Below are 19447 nucleotides of genomic sequence, written 5' to 3' on the forward strand. Positions count from 1 at the left end.
GCTTGCATTCCAGACAGACTTTGAGAAATCATATTGACTTGCTGAGTCAATATTTTGTTCTGAGCCAATATGGCATTCAGAGTATCAATCTCAACAACTCCTTTCTTCTGATTCGTCCCATTGTTCATAGGATTCCTTTTAGAAGTGTACATGAATTGGTTATTTGCAACCATTTCAATGAGTTTTTGAGCTTCTGCAGGCGTCTTCTTCAGATGAAGAGATCCTCCAGCAGAGTTGTTCAATGACATCTTGGACAGTTTAGACAGACCATCATAGAAGATACCTATGATGCTCCATTTAGAAAGCATGTCAGAAGGACACTTTTTGATCAATTGTTTGTATCTTTCCCAAGCTTCATAGAGGGATTCACCTTCCTTCTGTCTGAAGGTTTGGACTTCCACTCTAAGCTTACTCAATTTTTGAGGTGGAAAGAACTTTGCCAAGAAGGCATTGACTAGCTTTTTCCAAGAGTTCAGGCTTTCTTTAGGTTGTGAGTCCAACCATATCCTAGCTCTGTCTCTTACAGCAAAAGGGAATAGCATAAGTCTGTAGACCTCAGGGTCAACCCCATTGGTCTTGACAGTGTCACAGATTTGTAAGAATTCAGCTAAAAACTGATGAGGATCTTCCAATGGAAGTCCATGGAACTTGCAATTCTGTTGCATTAGAGAAACTAATTGAGGCTTAAGCTCAAAGTTGTTTACTCCAATGGCAGGGATAGAGATGCTTCTCCCATAGAAGTCGGGAGTAGGTGCAGTAAAGTCACCCAGCACCTTCCTTGCATTGTTGGCATTGTTGTTGTTTTCGGCTGCCATGTTTTCTTCTTATTTGAAGATTTCTGTTAGGTCCTCTACAGAGAGTAGTGCTTTAGCTTCTCTTAGCTTTCGCTTCAAGGTCCTTTCAGGTTCAGGGTCAGCCTCAACAAGAATGCTTTTGTCTTTGCTCCTGCTCATATGAAAGAGAAGAGAACAAGAAAATATGGAATCCTCTATGTCACAGTATAGAGATTCCTTGAGATGTCAGAGGAAAAGAAGAATAGAAGGAGGAGGTAGAAGAAGAAGAATTCAAACTTATCAAGAGAGATAGAGTTTGAATTGTTGATAGTGGAGGAGTGTTAGTCCTTAAATAGAAGGATGTGAGAAGAGGGGAAGAATTTTCGAAAATAAATTAAAAGATTTTGAAGAAATTTTGAAAAATTGAAGAATGATTTTCGAAAATTAAAGTTGGGAAAGACATAAATTGATTTTTGAAAAATATTTTGAAATTAGAAATAAAAAAGATTGAAAATTATTTGGAAAAAGATGTGATTAAGAAGATATGATTGAAGAGTTATGGTTTTAAAAAGATATGATTGAAAATATATGATTGAGAAACAATTTAAAAAGATTTGATTTTTAAAATTAATGATTTGGCTAACAAGAAATTTAAAGGATATGATTCAAACATTAAACCTTTCTTAACAGAAAAGGCAACATACTTGAAATGTTGAATCAAATCATTAATTGTAGGCAAGTATTTTTGAGAATGGAAAGAAATTGATTTTGAAAATATATGATTGAAAAGATATGGTTTGAAAAAGATTTGATTTTGAAAAATTATGAAAACTTGAAAAAAAATTTGAATTAAAAACAAAATCTTCCCTCTTGTATCATCCTGGCGTTAAACGCCCAGAATGGTATCCATTCTGGCGTTTAACGCACAAAATGCTACCCTTTTGGGCGTTAAACGCCCAACCAGGTACCCTGGCTGGCGTTTAAACGCCAGTTTTTCTTCTTCACTGGGCGCTTTGAACGCTCAGCTTTTTCTGTGTAATTCCTCTGCTGCATGTTCTGAATCATCAATTCTCTGTATTATTTACTTGAAAAGACACAAATTAAAATTTTTTTTTGAATTTTTAATGATGAAGAATAATCAAAATGAAACTAAGATCAAATAAACAATGCATGCAAGACACCAAACTTAGAAGTTTGTATACTATTGACACTAACAAATTGAGAATGCATATGAGAAACAACAAAACACTCAAGACAAGAGAATTTAAAGATCAGAGCAAGGAAATCATCAAGAACAACTTGAAGATCAATGAAGAACATAATGCATGTAATTTTCGAAAATTAGAAGAATAAAGACATGCAATTGACACCAAACTTAAAATTAGACACTAGACTCAAACAAGAAACATAAAAATATTTTTGATTTTAAGATTTTATAAATTTTTTTGTGCTTTTTCGAAAATTGAGTGGAAAAGAAAAACAAGGGTTCAAAATTCTTAATGAGAATTCCAGGAATCATTGCAATGCTAGTCTAAGACTCCAGTCCAGGAATTAGACATGGCTTCACAGCCAGCTAAGCTTTCAGTGAAAGCTCCGGTCCAAAACACTAGACATGGCCAATGGCCAGCCAAGCTTTAGCAGATCATTGCGCACAACAGCAAAATTGATAGAAATCAACAAGCTCTAGAATCCATTCTTAAAAACTCTGAAGAACAAAATAGAAATATTTTTTTATATTTTTGAAAAATAAAAAGCTTAAACATAAAATAAAATTACCTAATCTAAGCAACAAGATGAACCGTCAGTTGTCCAAACTCAAATAATCCCCGGCAACGGCGCCAAAAACTTGGTGCACGAAATTGTGATCATCAATGGTGCCATCAACATGGTACGCTCAATTGCAATCTCAACTCTTTATCACAACTTTGCACAACTAACCAGCAAGTATACTGGGTCGTCCAAGTAATAAACCTTACGCGAGTAAGGGTCGATCCCACGGAGATTGTGGTATGAAGCAAGCTATGGTCATCTTGTAAATCTCAGTCAGGCCAATTCAAATGGTTATGGAGGATTGATAATTAAAAGATGAATAAGACATAAAATAAAGATAGAGATACTTAGGTAATTCATTGGTGAGAATTTCAGATAAGCGTATGGAGATGCTTTGTCCCTTCCGTCTCTCTGCTTTCCTACTGTTTTCATCCAATCCTTCTTACTCCTTTCCATGGAAAGCTGTATGTTGGGCATCACCGTTGTCAATGGCTACAGTCCCGTCCTCTCAGTGAAAATGTTCAACGCACTCTGTCACAGCACGGCTATTCATCTGTCGGTTCTCGATCATGTCGGAATAGAATCCAGTGATTCTTTTGCGTCTGTCACTAACGCCCCACAATCGCGAGTTTGAAGCTCGTCACAGTCATTCAATCCCTGAATCCTACTCAGAATACCATAGACAAGGTTTAGACCTTCCGGATTCTCAAGAATGCCGCCAATGGATTCTAGCTTATACCATGAAGATTCTGATTAAGGAATCCAAGAGATATCCACTCAATCTAAGGTAGAACGGAGGTGGTTGTCAGGCACACGTTCATAGGTGAGAATGATAATGAGTGTCACGGATCATCAAATTCATCAAGTTAAGGAACAAGTGATATCTTAGAACAAGAATAAGCTGAATTGAATAGAAGAACAATAGTAATTGCATTAATACTCGAGGTACAGCAAAGCTCCACACCTTAATCTATGGTGTGTAGAAACTCTACCGTTGAAAATACATAAGAACAAGGTCTAGGCATGGCCGAATGGCCAGCCTCCCAAAGAGGGTTCAATCATAAAAACATGATCAAAAGATGATCCGAAGATTGAAAGATTCTCCAAATACAATAGCAAAAGGTCCTATTTATAGAGAACTAGTAGCCTAGGGTTTACAGAAATGAGTAAATGACGTAAAAATCCACTTCCGGGCCCACTTGGTGTGTGCTTGGGCTGAGCATTGAAGTTTCCATGTGTAGAGACTTTTCTTGGAGTTAAACGCTAGCTTTTGTGCCAGTTTGGGCGTTTAACTCCCACTTTTGTGCCAGTTCCGGCGTTTAACACCGGGAATTCTAAAGCTGACTTGAAACGCCTGTTTGGGCCATCAAATCTCGGGCAAAGTATGGACTATTATATATTGATGGAAATCCCTGAATGTCTACTTTCCAACGAAATTGAGAACGCGCCAATTGGGCTTCTGTAGCTCCAGAAAATCCACTTCGAGTGCAGGGAGGTTAGAATCCAACAGCATCTGCAGCCCTTTTCAGCCTCTGAATCAGATTTTTGCTCAGGTCCCTCAATTTCAGCCAGAAAATACCTGAAATCATAGAAAAACACACAAACTCATAGTAAAGTCCAGAAAAGTGAATTTTAAATAAAAACTAATAAAAATATAATAAAAACAAACTAAAACATACTAAAAGCATATTAAAAACAATGCCAAAAAACATATAAATTATCCGCTCATCACCTTTTTTAGGAATTGGCTAGGACCTGAGGATCAAACTAATTAGTCCACTTGACTTTCCTTTGCTTTAGTAAAGGTTAACTAAGTGGCATTAAATTCAATTCTCATCACCATCGATAAGGATAACTAGGATAGGACTTCCAAATTCTCATACATTGCCAAGAGTTCTTTTTTTTATTAATTATTAATCTTTCTTGTCAATTAAATTACTTGTTCCTTGCTTTCAAAATCCCCAATTTACAAAACTCATAATCAATAATAAGAACATACTTCCCTGCAATTCCTTGAAAAGACGATCCGAGGTTTAAATACTTCGGTTATCAATTTATTTAGGGGTTTGTTACTTGTGACAACCAAAATGTTTGTAAGAAAGGACTTTTGTTGGTTTAGAAGCTATACTTGCAACGGGAATTTATTCTGAATTCTAGACCACGCAAAAGTTCTCTCTTCAGTCAACATCAATCACAGCTCCTGCTGTGGCTAAGAAGGGTCTTCCAAGGATGATGCATTCATCCTCATCCTTTCCAGTGTCTAGGATTATGAAATCAGCAGGGATGTAAAGGCTTTTAACCTTCACTAACACGTCCTCTACCAATCTATAAGCTTGTTTTATTGACTTGTCTGTCATCTCTAATGAGATTCTTGCAGCTTGTACCTCAAAGATTCCTAGTTTCTCCATTACAGAGAGTGGCATAAGATTTATACCTGACCCCAAGTCACACAGAGCCTTCTCAAAGGTCATGGTGCCTATGGTACATGGTATTAAGAATTTACCAGGATCTTGTTTCTTTTGAGGTAAAGTTTGCTGAACCTATGTATTTAGTTCACTAATGAGCAAGGGAGGTTCATCTTTCCAAGTCTCATTACCAAACAACTTGGCATTCAGCTTCATGATGGCTCCTAGATATTGAGCAACTTGCTCTTCAGTTACATCTTCATCCTCTTCAGAGGAAGAATAGTTCTCAGAGCTCATGAATGGCAGAAGAAAGTTTAATGGAATCTCAATGGTCTCTATATGAGCCTCAGATTCCTTTAGATCCTTAATAGAGAACTCCTTTCTGTCTGGAGGACGTCCCATGAGGTCTTTCTCATTGGGATTCACGTCCTCCCCTTCCTCCTTGGATTCGGCCATTTTGATAATATCAATGACCCTGCACTCTCTTTTTGGATTCTCTTCTATATTGCTTAGGAGAGTGTGATGAGCGGATATTTTCTACGCTTTTTGGGGGTAATTTGATGTAGATTTTAGTGTGTTTTATTTAGTTTTTAGTATATTTTTATTAGTTTTTAGGCAAAATTCATATTTCTGGACTTTACTATGAGTTTGTGTATTTTTTTGTGATTTCAGGCATTCTCTGGCTGAAATTGAGGGAGCTGAGCAAAAATCTAATTTAGGCTGAAAAAGGACTGCTGATGCTGTTGGATTCTGACCTCCGTGCACTCGGAATGGATATTTTGGAGCTAAATGAGTCCAATTGGCGCGCTCTCAATTGGGTTGGAAAGTAGACATCCAGGGCTTTCCAGCAATATATAAATGTCCACACTTTGCGCGAAGATAGACGACATAAACTGGCGTTTAACGCCAGTTCCATGTTGCAGTCTGGCGTTCAGCGCCAGAAACAGGTTGCGAGTTGGAGTTCAACACCAGAAACAGGTTACAACCTGACGTTCGACTCCAGAAACAGCCCAGGCATGTGAGAAGCTTAAGTCTCAGCCCCAGCACACACCAAGTGGGCCCCAAAAGTAGATTTCTGCACTATTCATCTTAGTTTACTTATTTTCTGTAAACCTAGGCTACTAGTTTAGTATTTAAACAACTTTTAGAGACTTATTTTGTATCTCATGACATTTTCAGATCTAAATTTTGTACCTTTTGACGGCATGAGTATCTAAACTCCATTGTTGGGGGTGAGGAGCTCTGCAGCGTCTCGATGACTTAATGCAATTATTTCTGTTTTCCATTCAAACACGCTTGTTCCTATCTAAGATGTTCATTCGCGCTTCACTATGAAGAAGGTGATGATCTGTGACACTCATCACCTTCCTCAATCCATGAACGTGTGCCTAACAACCACCTCCATTCTACATTAGATTGAATGAATATCTCTTAGATTCCTTAATCAGAATCTTCGTGGTATAAACTAGAATCCATTGGCAGCATCCTTGAGAATCCGGAAAGTCTAAACCTTGTCTGTGGAATTCTGAGTAGGATTCTGGGATTGGATGACTGTGACGAGCTTCAAACTCGCAAGTGTTGGGCGTAGTGACAGACGCAAAAGGATCAAGGGATCTTATTCCGACATGATCGAGAACCGACAGATGATTAGCCGTGCTGTGACAGAGCATTTGGACCATTTTCACTGAGAGGATGGGAAGTAGCCATTGACAACGGTGATGCCCTACATACAGCTTGCCATGGAAGGAGCCTTGCATGTATGAAAGTGAGAAAGCATTATGTTGCAGGAATTCAGAGGACAAAGCATCTCCAAAATTCTAACATATTCTCCATTATTGCATAACAATTATTTATTTTATGCCCCTTTCACTTTTTACAATTAAAACTAAGAATCATTATTGATATTATATCCTGACTAAGAGTTACAGGATAACTATAGCTTGCTTCAAGCCGACAATCTCCGTGGGATTCGACCTTTACTCACGTAAGGTATTACTTGGACGACCCAGTGCACTAGCTGGTTAGTTGTGCGAAGTTGTGAAGAATTGTGATTTCAAATTTCGTGCACCAAGTTTTTGGCGCCGTTGCCGGGGATTGTTTGAGTTTGAACAACTGACGGTGATTCTTGTTACTTAGATTAGGAAAAATTTGTCTTTTTGGTTTAGAGTCACTAGGATTGCATCTTCTATTATTCCTTTTAAAAAAAATTTTCAAAAATATTATTTTTCTTTAATTGAATTTTCATTTTTTTTATGAGTTTAGTGTCATGTTCTAAGTTTGGTGCCAATTGCATGCTTTTCTTTGTCTCTCAATTTTTCGAATTGCGTGTTCTTGTTTTTCCTTGATCTTCAAATTGTTCTTGTCAATTTTTCTTGTTTGATCTTTGGTTTGTCTTGTTTTGTGTCATTTCTTGTTTTTCTTGTGCTTTTTCAAATTTTTAGTTTTCAAAAAATTTTTATTTATTAATTACCTTTTTAAAACACGTTAAATTTATAGCTCAGTTGGCTAGAGCGTTGGCTTATGTTCTTGGCAATTGGGTATCTTCTTTTTAAAACTTTTTCAAAAATAATTTTTCTTTGATTGAATCTTGTGCCAAACTTTAAGTTTGGTGTTCTCTTGTTAATTTTCTTTAATTTTCGAAAATTTAATTTGGTTTTCAAAAAATTTTAAGTTTGGTGTTCTTTCTTTTGTTCTTGTTGTTCTTGTGAATCTTCAAAGTGTTCTTGAGTCTTCTTTGTGTTTTGATCTTAAAATTTTTAAGTTTGGTGTCCCTTGGTGTTTTCCCTCCAAAATTTTTGAAAACAAGGAGCATTAGATCTAAAAATTTTAAGTCTTGTGTCTTTTGTGTGTTTTTCTCTTTCATAAAAAAATTTCAAAAATAAAAAAATATCTTTTCCTTTAATTTCTCATAATTTTCGAATTACTTGGGTTGACTTGGTCAAAATTTTTCAATCATATCTCTTTCAAAAATATCCTAACCACTTTCTCTCTCCACACTTTTTCGAAAATCTTCATAAAATATTTTCAAAATTTTTATTTTTCGTCTTTTATTTTGGTTTTTATTTTATTTTATTATTTCAAAAAAAATTTTTTTAATAAAATAAATAAAATAAATCCACATCATCTCCCTTTCTCCATCATGGACCTAAGTGGAAATGAACAGTCCAGAAGGACTCTAGGGTTATATGCTAACCCACTACTGCTTCATACGGGAGTAGTATCTATATACCCTCCATCGGAGTCAGTAGCTTTGAGTTGAACCCTCAGCTCATTATCATGGTACAGTAAAGTTGCCAGTATTTTGGTCTTCCACAGGAAGAACCTACAGAGTTTCTGGCATAGTTTTTACAAATTACTGACATAGTACATGATAAGAAAGTAGATCAGGATGTCTACAGATTGTTACTATTTCCATTTGCTGTAAAAGACCAAGCTAAGAGGTGGTTAAATAACTAACCTAAGGACAGCATAAAGACATGGAAACAGTTGTCAGAAAAATTCCTGAATCACTACTTTCCTCCAAAACTGATGACACAGCTAAGGCTGAGCATCCAAGGCTTCAAACAAGGAGATAATGAATCCCTTTATGATGCATGGGAGAGATACAGAGAGATGCTAAGAAAATGCCCCTCTGAAATATTTTCAGAGTGGGTGCAGTTAGACATCTTCTATTATGGGCTTATAAAGAAAGCTCAGATTTCTCTAGACCACTCATCTGGTGGATTGACGTTAGGATTTTTGCTAGTAAATAATTTTATAAAACTATAGTAGCGTTGTAAGCATAGATTCTAAACCAACAGAAAATCCCTTCGTACAAACATTTGGTTGTCACAAGTAACAAACCCTTGATAAAATTGATAACCGAAGTATTTTAACCTTGTGTCGTCTTCTCAAGGAATTGCAGGGAGGTGTTCTTATTATTGGTTATGCAAAGGTATATTTTGGGATTTTAAAAAGGTTTTAAGCAAGAGAAATAGATTGCAAGAATTAATAAATTAATATCTAATAGAAACTCTTGGCAATGTATGAAAACTGGAAGTCCTATCCAGTTGTTCTTATCAATTGTGATGAGAATTGGATTTTTTCCCACTTAGTTAACCTTTATTAAAGCAAAGGAAAGTCAAGTGGACTAATTAGTTTGATCCTCAAGTCCTAGTCAATCCCTGTGGGAAGACTAGTTTTAGAGCGATCTAGATCAATTAGAATCTGCCAATTTCAACCACTGCTGAGTTCGACAACTCAAGAGTTACCAATTAATAAACCAAAGCCAAAAGGGAATAAAATCTACTTGAATGAAAATAATTTGGATAGAGCCCAAGCATCAATAACATATAAGTCTGAAATACCTCAATTGCATTAATAAAATAAAATCAATCCAAATATGAAGAGTCATAAGCCAAATAAGCAACATCAATAATCAACAATTAACAAAAGTCGAAATAAAAAGATATTGAACCTGATATAAAGATGAGATAAAAATATTCCTAAGTTCTAAAAATCCTAATCCTAATCCTAAGAGAGAGGAGGGAACCTCTCTCACTAAAAACTACATCTAAATCCTAAAAATGTGTATTTTCTCTCTCTCATGAATGGGTGGATCCTTCCATTTAAAATCCTTCAATCTGTGTTCTCTGGGTTTGGATCTGGGCCAAAAGGCCCGGAAATCGCTGAGGACAACTTCTGCAAATTCTGCAGATCGTGCACGTCACACGTCCGCGTGGGTCACGCGGTCGCGTCATCTGGAGTGTTGCCCTACCATGCGGTTGCGTCAGTCATGCGCCCGCGTCAGTTGTATTTTGTGAGTCACGTGTTCGCCTCATCCATGCGCTCGCATCGATCCCTTTTTGTGCGAACCACGCATCCGCGTCGTCCATGCGGACGCGTCACTGCCAATTTCTTCAAAAACTCCATTTTATGCTTTCCTTCCGTTTTTTGTATGTCTCATTTCCATCTTTTAAATTATACATGCCTTAGAAGATCTGAAAATACTTAACACACAAATCACGACATCGAATGGCATTACAAGGTAATTAAAATTAATATTTTTAAAGCCTAGGAAACATGTTTTTCACATACATCACATAATAAGAAGGGAAAGTAAAACCATGCAATTTCACATGCATAAGTGGGTGAAGGATTGAATAAATCACTTAAATTCAGCACAAAATATGTCATAAAATATGGGTTTATCAACCTCCCCACACTTAAACAATAGCATGTCCTCATGCTAAATCCAAGAGAAAAGAGGGAAGGTGAAATAGTGGGATCTCATGCAATGCAACCTATCCTAGATGCAACTACCTAAATGAGTCATGCAAATCTAGTTATTATTCACCTATATATAAAGCTTTACATGTAGTTAAATTAATTCACATTCTCAAGGAATCATATACGCATAGCCAACCTTAGATAATATTAAAGCATTTTTACAATTGAGATAGGTAAATAATATATTTTTCAAACTTGCAAGGCAATTAACAATAGAAGTAGAGATATATGGTGATGAGCCATTGAACCCTCACTTAATTTTGTGTTTATTCTCTAGTCACTCAGTGTTTATTGGGTTAATCACTATATTCTTCTTTTTATCCTTACTTTCAATAACTTTGTTCTTCATCTAACCAATCAACAATCATAGAATATAGGCATACAAAAATTATGAGGTCTTTAATTAAGGTTGTAATGGGGCCAAGGTAAAGGTAAGGGTATATGTATAAGGCTAAGTGAGCTAATTAAGTGAATCCTTGATTAGTCTAAGATCTCACCTAACATACATATTTTGTAAAGCAAAGCCTCTTTACCTATTTTCCCATATTTTTCCCACTATATTACATGCTCATATTTTAATTTTTATTTATTTTTATCCCATGTGCATCGCTTTTTGCATTTGGGGAATTTAATTATTATTATTATTATTATTATTATTATTATTATTATTATTATTATTATTATTATTATTTGTTTATCCCCTTATTGAAATAATGCACATGGTAATTTAATTTTTTTTTATTTCACATGATCATGCTTCCCAAACTTTTACATAACTTGTTTAATTTAATTTCCTACTTTTTCTATCATCCCATGTTCCCGTAAAATTCTCCACACTTAAATTATACAAAATTTCTATCTTAAGCTAACCAAGGATTCAACTTGGGATTTTTATTTTGTTTTTCTGCTTAAGGATAGTAATGTGGTTGTAAAACAGAAGGGGATTAAAAAGCTCAAGGGGCTAACAAGGATGGCATAAAAGGTAGGCTCTATTTGGGATTAGTGAGTTGATAATCAAACATGGCCTCAATCCTATCTTGGTATGTATCTATATTCTATAATTGGACATATAGATTAAAACAAAGTAAAGAACACCAGAATAAATAAGAAGGGTGGAACACACAGGAATAAAATACTATGGTTTAAATGTAACCATGCAATTAAGCTCAAAACTCACAGGCTGTGTGTTCTCAAGCTAATAAATCATATATCAGTTATGTATGTCATGCAAGTAGAAATTAAGAGTTTCCATTATTCTCAATGTAAAATATATTGGATGGCTTTAAAGTTTTAGCGTTCCTCCTTGATAAAATGTTGTTAACTAACTAACACGTATTGCTATATATACAAGGTGTGTGGATTGATTCTGTTAAAGTCTCTAGCTTACTTCCTTTTTTATTTTCAATCAAATCAACTATCATATGCCAAAAAGGATAAACTATACTAATTAATCCACTTAATAAATAACTAGTAAACTAAGGTGCAAATCAAGCTAAAATATCCAAGATGTATACATATAGCTCAAAGTGCATAATGCAAAAAAATACAATAAAAAATCAAAAAGAGAAAAATGTGCAAAAATACAAAAAATGGACAAAATAAGAAGAGAGTTTGTAGTGTTTTACCAAAATAAATAGATGCCAGAGATGGCAACCTCCCCACACTTAAATAATAGCATCGTCCTCGATGCTCACTCAAGCATGGTGTGACGAAGTGTCCTCTCCGGAAGGATGGGCTGCTGGTGTCTCGATGGTAGGCAAAGGATCTGCAGTCGCTGAGAGGATCGGAGGAGTGGTCTGATGCAGAGGGGGCTCTGTCCGTTGAGGAACCTCCGGATCTGCAGTCTATAGCTGGTGGTGCTCCTCATGATGTGGTATAGTGTGGCCGGGACCTCTCTGCTCAGCCTGGGTAACTGCCGCCTCCTCGTGATCGCTCACCTCATCCTCAGATGTGTCGGAGGGAGTGTCGGGCTCGGAGGGAATGTCACCACCAGAGCGGGTCATCAGCTTGAGGTGCTCATAGCGTCGCTTGTGGCGACGCTCAAACCTCTCAAAAAGTCGCTGGTGCGACGGTTAGATCGCTCAAACTGATGCTAGTGATGGCCCTCCATCTGATCTAGGCGGTCAAAGAGGCGGTGCACCAAACGGTAGACGAGCTCAGGAGCAGGTGGGGGCGCAATGGGTGGTGCTGGGCCAGTGGAGGCAGAAGGGGTAGCTGAAGATGTGGCTGCCTCAGTAGTGTCAGTGAGAAATAGAGGGCGGTAGCCGAAAGCCAGGAACTTCGACTATGCGAGATGATCTTTCGGCACTTTGCTACGGGGGGCCTTTCATCAACAGCCTCCCAAGGGACCTCAGCTCAGCGACCCAACTGAGTAATCAGGTAAGGAAAAGAGAGGGTGCCTCGAACATGGACCCTGGCCATGTAATGCCGGATGAAGCGAGGTAGATAAAGGTCCTTACCCGTCATCATACACCAGATGAGGGTAATCATGGCAGCTGGCACCTCCATCTCATGAGTGCTCGGCATCACATAGTTGCTCAGAATCTGTTGCCATAGCCGAGCCTCATCATTCAGATATATAAGCCTGATTCCTTTAGGTACTGATGAGCGGATAATTTATACGCTTTTTGGCACTGTTTTTAGTATATTTTTAATATATTTTAGTTAGTTTTTATTACATTTTTATTAGTTTTTAGTTAAAATTCACTTTTCTGGACTTTACTATGAGTTTGTGTGTTTTTCTGTGATTTCAGGTATTTTCTGGCTGAAATTGAGGGACCTGAGCAAAAATCTGATTCAGAGGCTGAAAAGGACTGCATATGCTATTGGATTCTGACCTCCCTGCACTCGAAGTAAATTTTCTGGAGCTACAAAAGCCCAATTGGTGCACTCTTAATTTCGTTGGAAAGTAGACATCCTGGGCTTTCCAGCAATGTTTAATAGTCCATACTTTGCTCGAGATTTGATGGCCCAAACAGGCGTTCCAAGTCAGCTCAAGAATTTTGGCGTTTAATGCCGGAACTGGCACAAGAATGGGAGTTAAACGCCCAAACTGGCACAAAAGCTAGCGTTTAACTCCAAGAAAAGTCTCTACACATGAAAGCTTCAATGCTCAGCCCAAGCACACACCAAGTGGGCCCGGAAGTGGATTTTTATGTCATTTACTCATCTTTTGTAAACCCTAAGCTACTAGTTCTCTACAAATAGGACCTTTTTGCTATTGTATTAAAAATCTTTTGATCACTTTAGATCTTAGGATCATCTTTGGACGTCTAGTTCTTAGATCATTGGGGGCTGGCCTCTCGGCCATGCCTAGACCTTGTTCTTATGTATTTTCAACGGTGGAGTTTCTACACACCATAGATTAAGGTGTGGAGCTCTGCTGTACCTCGAGTATTAATGTAATTACTATTGTTCTTCTATTCAATTCAGCTTATTCTTGTTCTAAGATATCACTTGTTCCTCAACTTGATGAATGTGATGATCCGTGACACTCATCATCATTCTCACCTATGAATGTGTGCCTGACAACCACCTCCGTTCTACCTTAGATTGAGTGGATATCTCTTGGATCCCTTAATCGGAATCTTCGTGGTATAAGCTAGAATTGATGGCGGCATTCAATAGAATCTGGAAGGTCTAAACCTTGTCTGTGGTATTCTGAGTAGGATTCAAGGATTGAATGACTGTGACGAGCTTCAAACTCACGATTGTGGGGCGTTAGTGACAGACACAAAAGAATCACTTGATTCTATTCCGACATGATCGAGAACCGACAGCTGAATAGCCGTGCTGTGATAGAGCGCGTTGAACATTTTCACTGAGAGGACGGGACTGTAGCCATTGACAACGGTGATGCCCAATATACAGCTTGCCATGGAAAGGAGTAAGAAGGATTGGATGAAGACAGTAGGAAAGCAGAGAGACGGAAGGGACAAAGCATCTCCATGCACTTATCTAAAATTCTCACCAATGAATTACATAAGTATCTCTATCTTTCTTTTATGTTTTATTTATCATTTATCCTCTATAACCATTTGAATCCACCTGACTGAGATTTACAAGATGACCATAGCTTGCTTCATACCAACAATCTCCGTGGGATCGACCCTTACTCGCGTAAGGTTTATTACTTGGACGACCCAGTGCACTTGCTGGTTAGTTGTGCGAAGTTGTGATAAAAAGTTGAAATTGCAATTGAGCGTATGGTGCACGAATTTGTGATCCGCACAACTAACCAGCAAGTGCACTGGGTCGTCCAAGTAATACCTTACGTGAGTAAGGGTCGATCCCACGGAGATTATTGGTTTGAATCAAGCTATGTTTATCTTATTATTCTTAGTCAGGATTTTAATTAAAATTATCAGTTGGAATTATTAGATTGGAAAAAATAAAAGAGAATAAAAGCGTTACTTGTTGTGCAGTAATGAGAAATATGTTGGAGTTTTGGAGATGCTTTGTCCCCTGAACTTCAACTCTTCCTTGAAATCCTTTTCCACACGCAAAGTCCCTTCCATGGAAAGCTCTATGTAGGGTGTCACCATTGTCAATGGCTACTTCCCATCCTCTCAGTGAAAACGTTCCTATGCTCTGTCACAGCACGGCTAATCATCTGTCGGTTCTCAATCAGGTTGGAATAGAATCTATTGATTCTTTTGCGTTTGTCACTAACGCCCAGCCTTCAGGAGTTTGAAGCTCGTCACAGTCATTCAATCCCAGAATCCTACTCAGAATACCACAGACAAGGTTTAGACTTTCCGGATTCTCATGAATGCCGCCATCAATCCGGCTTATACCACGAAGATTCTGAGTAATGAATCTAAGAGATACTCATTCAATCTGATGTAGAACGGAGGTGGTTGTCAGGCACACGTTCATGGATTGAGGAAGGTGATGAGTGTCATGGATCATCACCTTCTCCATAACTAAGCGCGAATGAACATCTTAGATAAGAACAAGCGTGTTTGAATGGAAAATAAAGGAATTGTATTAATTCATCGAGACGCTGCAGAGCTCCTCACCCCCAACAATGGAGTTTAGAGACTCATGCCGTCAAAGTGTATAAAATTCAGATCTGAAAATGTCATGAGTTACAAAATAATTCTCTAAAAGTTGTTTAAATAGAAAACTAGTAACCTAGGTTTATAGAATATGAGTAAACTAAGATAATTGGTGCAGAAATCCACTTCTGGGGCCCACTTGGTGTGTGCTGGGGCTGAGACTAAAGCTATCCACGAGTAAAGGCTTTTCTTGGAGTTGAACTCCAAGTTATGACGTGTTTTGGGCGTTCAACTCCGGATCATGACGTGTTTCTGGCGTTTAACTCCAAACAGCAGCGTGTACTTGGCATTCAACGCCATGTTACGTCGTCTATCTTCGTGCAAAGTATGGATTATTATATATTGCTGGAAAGCCCTGGATGTCTACTTTCCAACGCCGTTGAGAGCGCGCCAATTGGACTCCTGTAGCTCCAAAAAATCCATTTCGAGTGCAGGGAGGTCAGGATCCAACAACATCAGCAGTCCTTTTTCAGCCTAAGTCAGATTTTTGCTCAGCTTCCTCAATTTCAGCCAGAAAATACCTGAAATCACAGAAAAATACACACACTCATAGTAAAGTCTAGAAATATGATTTTTGCCAAAAAACTAATAATATTTAACTAAAAACTAATTAAAACATGCTAAAATCTACATGAAATTACCCCCAAAAAGCGTATAAAATATCCGCTCATCACAACACCAAACTTAAACTGTTGCTTGTCCTCAAGCAACTAGATACATAAAATAGGATGAAAGAAATTAAGAAGTAATAATATCTAAGAGTTTTAAATGGAGCTCATATTCTTTTTAGATGAGCGGGGCTTGTAGCTTTTTGTTTCTGAACAGTTTTGGCATCTCCCTTTATCCTTTGAATTTCAGAATGATTGGCATCCATAGGAACTCAGAATTCAGATAGTATTATTGATTCTCCTAGTGTATTATGTTGATTCTTGAACACAGTTATTTTATGAGTCTTGGCCGTGGCCCTAAGCACTTTGTTTTCCAGTATTACCACCAGATACATAAATGCCACAGACACATGACTAGGTGAACCTTTTTCAGATTGTGACTCAGCTTTGCTAGAGTCCCCAGTCAGAGGTGTCCAGAGCTCTTGAGCACACTCTGTTTTCCTTGGATCACGACTTTAACTACTCAGTCTCATGTTTGTAACTTGGACCTGCATGCCACAAGCACATGGTTAGGGACAGCTTGGTTTAGCCGCTTAGGCCTGGAACTATTTCCTTAGACCCTCCTATCCTCTGATGCTCAAAGCCTTGGATCCTTTTCACCCTTGCCTTTTGGTTTTAAGGGCTGTTTGGCTTTTATTCCTTTTGATCCAAAAGATTTTTTTTGACTGCTTTTTCTTGCTTCAAGAATCAATTTCATGATTTTTCAGATCATCAATAATATTTTTCGTGTTCCTCATTCTTTCAGGAGCCAATATTCATCAAATTCAAAGTACAAGTTATGCACTGTTCAAGCATTCATTCAGAGAACAAAAAGTATTGCCACCACACATAGTTAATTATAATTTTTATTATTAAGAACTCAAAAAAGAAAAATTACTTCTTTATTTTAATTATCTACTATTTTATTCATGCTTGATGATGATGAGAAAAATAAATTATAACTTAATTGGGAATAAAACCAGAATAGATATACTATACTAATTACTACTACTACTATATATATATATCTCCTAAGGTAAATAAAAACACTATCACAGAGTTAAAGCTAAAAATTGGAACTCAGCAACCTGTTGTTTTGAGAAGTAGATGTTCCTCTAATCTGTGGGGTGCTTTTCAAGGATTAATTTTTGGCGCTTCAGCTCCCTTAGATTACGCCCTTGCTCTTCCTGTTCCTTAAGCAGTTTGCAAAGCATGCTACTTTGATTGTTCTGTTCTTCCTTTATTTGGTCCATAGCTTCTTGCAATTTGGCAATAGAGGCTTCAAGATATCCCCAATATTCGAATTGAGGGAGTTCTGGGAGGACTTCCTGTGCTCTCCTCTTGATTGGATCATCCTGCAGCTGTTGTCTGTCCATTGATATTCTGGTGATTGGCCTCTCAACTGAGATATACTCTGTTATTCCCATCTTTACTCCGGCATCTTTGCAGAGCATAGAAATTAAGCTTGGATAGGCCAATCTGGCGTCCTTGGAATTCCTGTTTGCTATTTTGTATAATTCGCATGAGATCAGTTGATGGACTTCTACTTCTTTTCCCAACATGATGCAGTGAATCATTACTACTCTTTTAATGGTAACTTCAGAACGGTTGCTGGTGGGCAATATGGAACGCCCAATGAAATCCAGCCAGCCTCTGGCTACTGGTTTTAAATCTTCTCTTTTGAGTTGAATTGGGGTGCCAGTCGTGCTGGTGGTCCACCTGACTTCAGGGATGCATATATCCTCTAGAATCTTATGTAGACCTTTATTTACCCTCATCATTCTCCTATTAAAGGAGTCTGGGTCATCTTTCAGTTGAGGAAGCTTAAATATCTCCCTGATCTTGTCAGGATGGGTATGAACAATCTTTCCTCTGACTAAGGTCCGATGGTCATAGAGAGCAGCTCCAATTATTCTTTGCCTGTCTGTCTGCCATAGATTAGCATAGAACTCCTGAACCATGTTCCTTCCCACTTTCGTTTCAGGATTGGCCAGAATTTCCCAGTTCCTATTTCGAATTTGCTCTTGGATCTCCGGATATTCATCTTCTTTCAGATCAAATTTGACTTCCGGGATCACTGATCTGTGACTCATTATTTTGTAGTAATGGTCTGAATGTTCTTTAGTTAAGAACTTCCCTTGATTCCAAAGTGGCTTTGGAGTACTCTCTTTCTTGCCTCTTGGGGTGGGTTATTTTCCTTTAGGAGCCATGATCTTAATGAGTATATTTTTGTGATCACGGATAACCACACCAAACTTAGAGCTTTGCTTGTTCTCAAGCAAAAGAGAAGAAAAGAGAGGGATAGGAGGAGAGCAAGTGTGGCATGGTGATGATGAGAGGGGCGCCGAATTCAATATATAGGGAGGGGGGTGGGAAATTTCAAAAATAAGAAAAGAATAAGATAGAAGATATGATTTAGAAAAGATAGATATGATAAGAAAAAGATATAGTTTAAAAAGAGAAAGATATGAATAATAATTAAAAAGATAAATCTGAATTTTTAATTTTGAAAAAGATTTTAAAAAGATAATTGAGTTTTGAAAACAAACTTAAAAGAGTTGGATTCGATTGGAAAACAATTTGTCCTTATGGATTAAGATATATTTGATGTTTTTGAAAAAGGGATTTTAGAAATTAGGGTTCTTAGAAGACTAATTTGGTTTTGAAGGATGACATTTTGAAACATGTTTATGCAAGAAATCATGAATTGAAACATAAAAATTTTGAAAAATTGTAAAGAAAAACGAATTTTACCTCCTCCCCACCATCCTGGCGTTAAACGCCCAAACGATGCATGTTTTGGGCGTTTAACGCCCACATGCTGCTTCTCCTGGGCGTTCAACGCCCAGCTGATGCTTCTTTCTGGCGTTGAACGCCAGGAAGTCCTTTGTCACTGGGCGTTTTTCTGAACGCCCAAGATGCTGACAATCTGGCGTTAAACGCCCAGAAGATGCTCCTTTATGGCGTTTAACGCCCAGATGGCTACCCTTACTGGCGTTGAACGCCCAGTGGGTGCTTCTTTTGGGCGTTCAACGCCCAAATGTTTCTTACTGGCTTTTTTCACGCCAGTGAGCTTCCAAATTTCCCTGTAACTCTGTGAATTCAATCAATTGCTTTTTTACCTTGAAGATATTTTGACCTATACCTGTAAAAATCAACAGAAACAAATAAAATTAAATTTTGTGATTGGCTGGGTTGCCTCCCAGCAAGCGCTTCTTTAATGTCATTAGCTGGACTATTACTGAGCTTTAATTAAGTCTCAGTTTTGAGCATTCTTGCTCAAAATTGCCTTCAAGATATTGTTTAACTCTTTGTCCATTAACAATGAACTTTTTGTTAGAGTCATTATCTTGAAGCTCTATGTATCCATATGGTGATACGTTTGTAATTACATATGGACCTCTCCACCGGGATTTTAATTTCCCGGGGAATAATTTGAGCCTAGAATTAAATAGCAGAACTTTCTGCCCCGGCTCAAAAACTCTGGATGGCAATTTCTTATCATGCCATCTTTTTGCTTTCTC

General features: G+C 37.6%; 1 non-coding gene across 1 annotated transcript; it reads left to right on the plus strand.

The window, feature by feature from the left end:
- The first annotated feature begins 302 nt into the window (after positions 1-302).
- LOC130965032 (small nucleolar RNA R71) lies at positions 303-410 on the plus strand. The gene has a single exon (XR_009081091.1). It is a non-coding gene; the product is annotated as a small nucleolar RNA R71 (small nucleolar RNA).
- Positions 411-19447: the final 19037 nt, after the last annotated feature.

The sequence above is a fragment of the Arachis stenosperma genome, chromosome 2 (genome assembly GCF_014773155.1).
Source record: "Arachis stenosperma cultivar V10309 chromosome 2, arast.V10309.gnm1.PFL2, whole genome shotgun sequence".
NCBI lineage: Eukaryota > Viridiplantae > Streptophyta > Magnoliopsida > Fabales > Fabaceae > Arachis > Arachis stenosperma.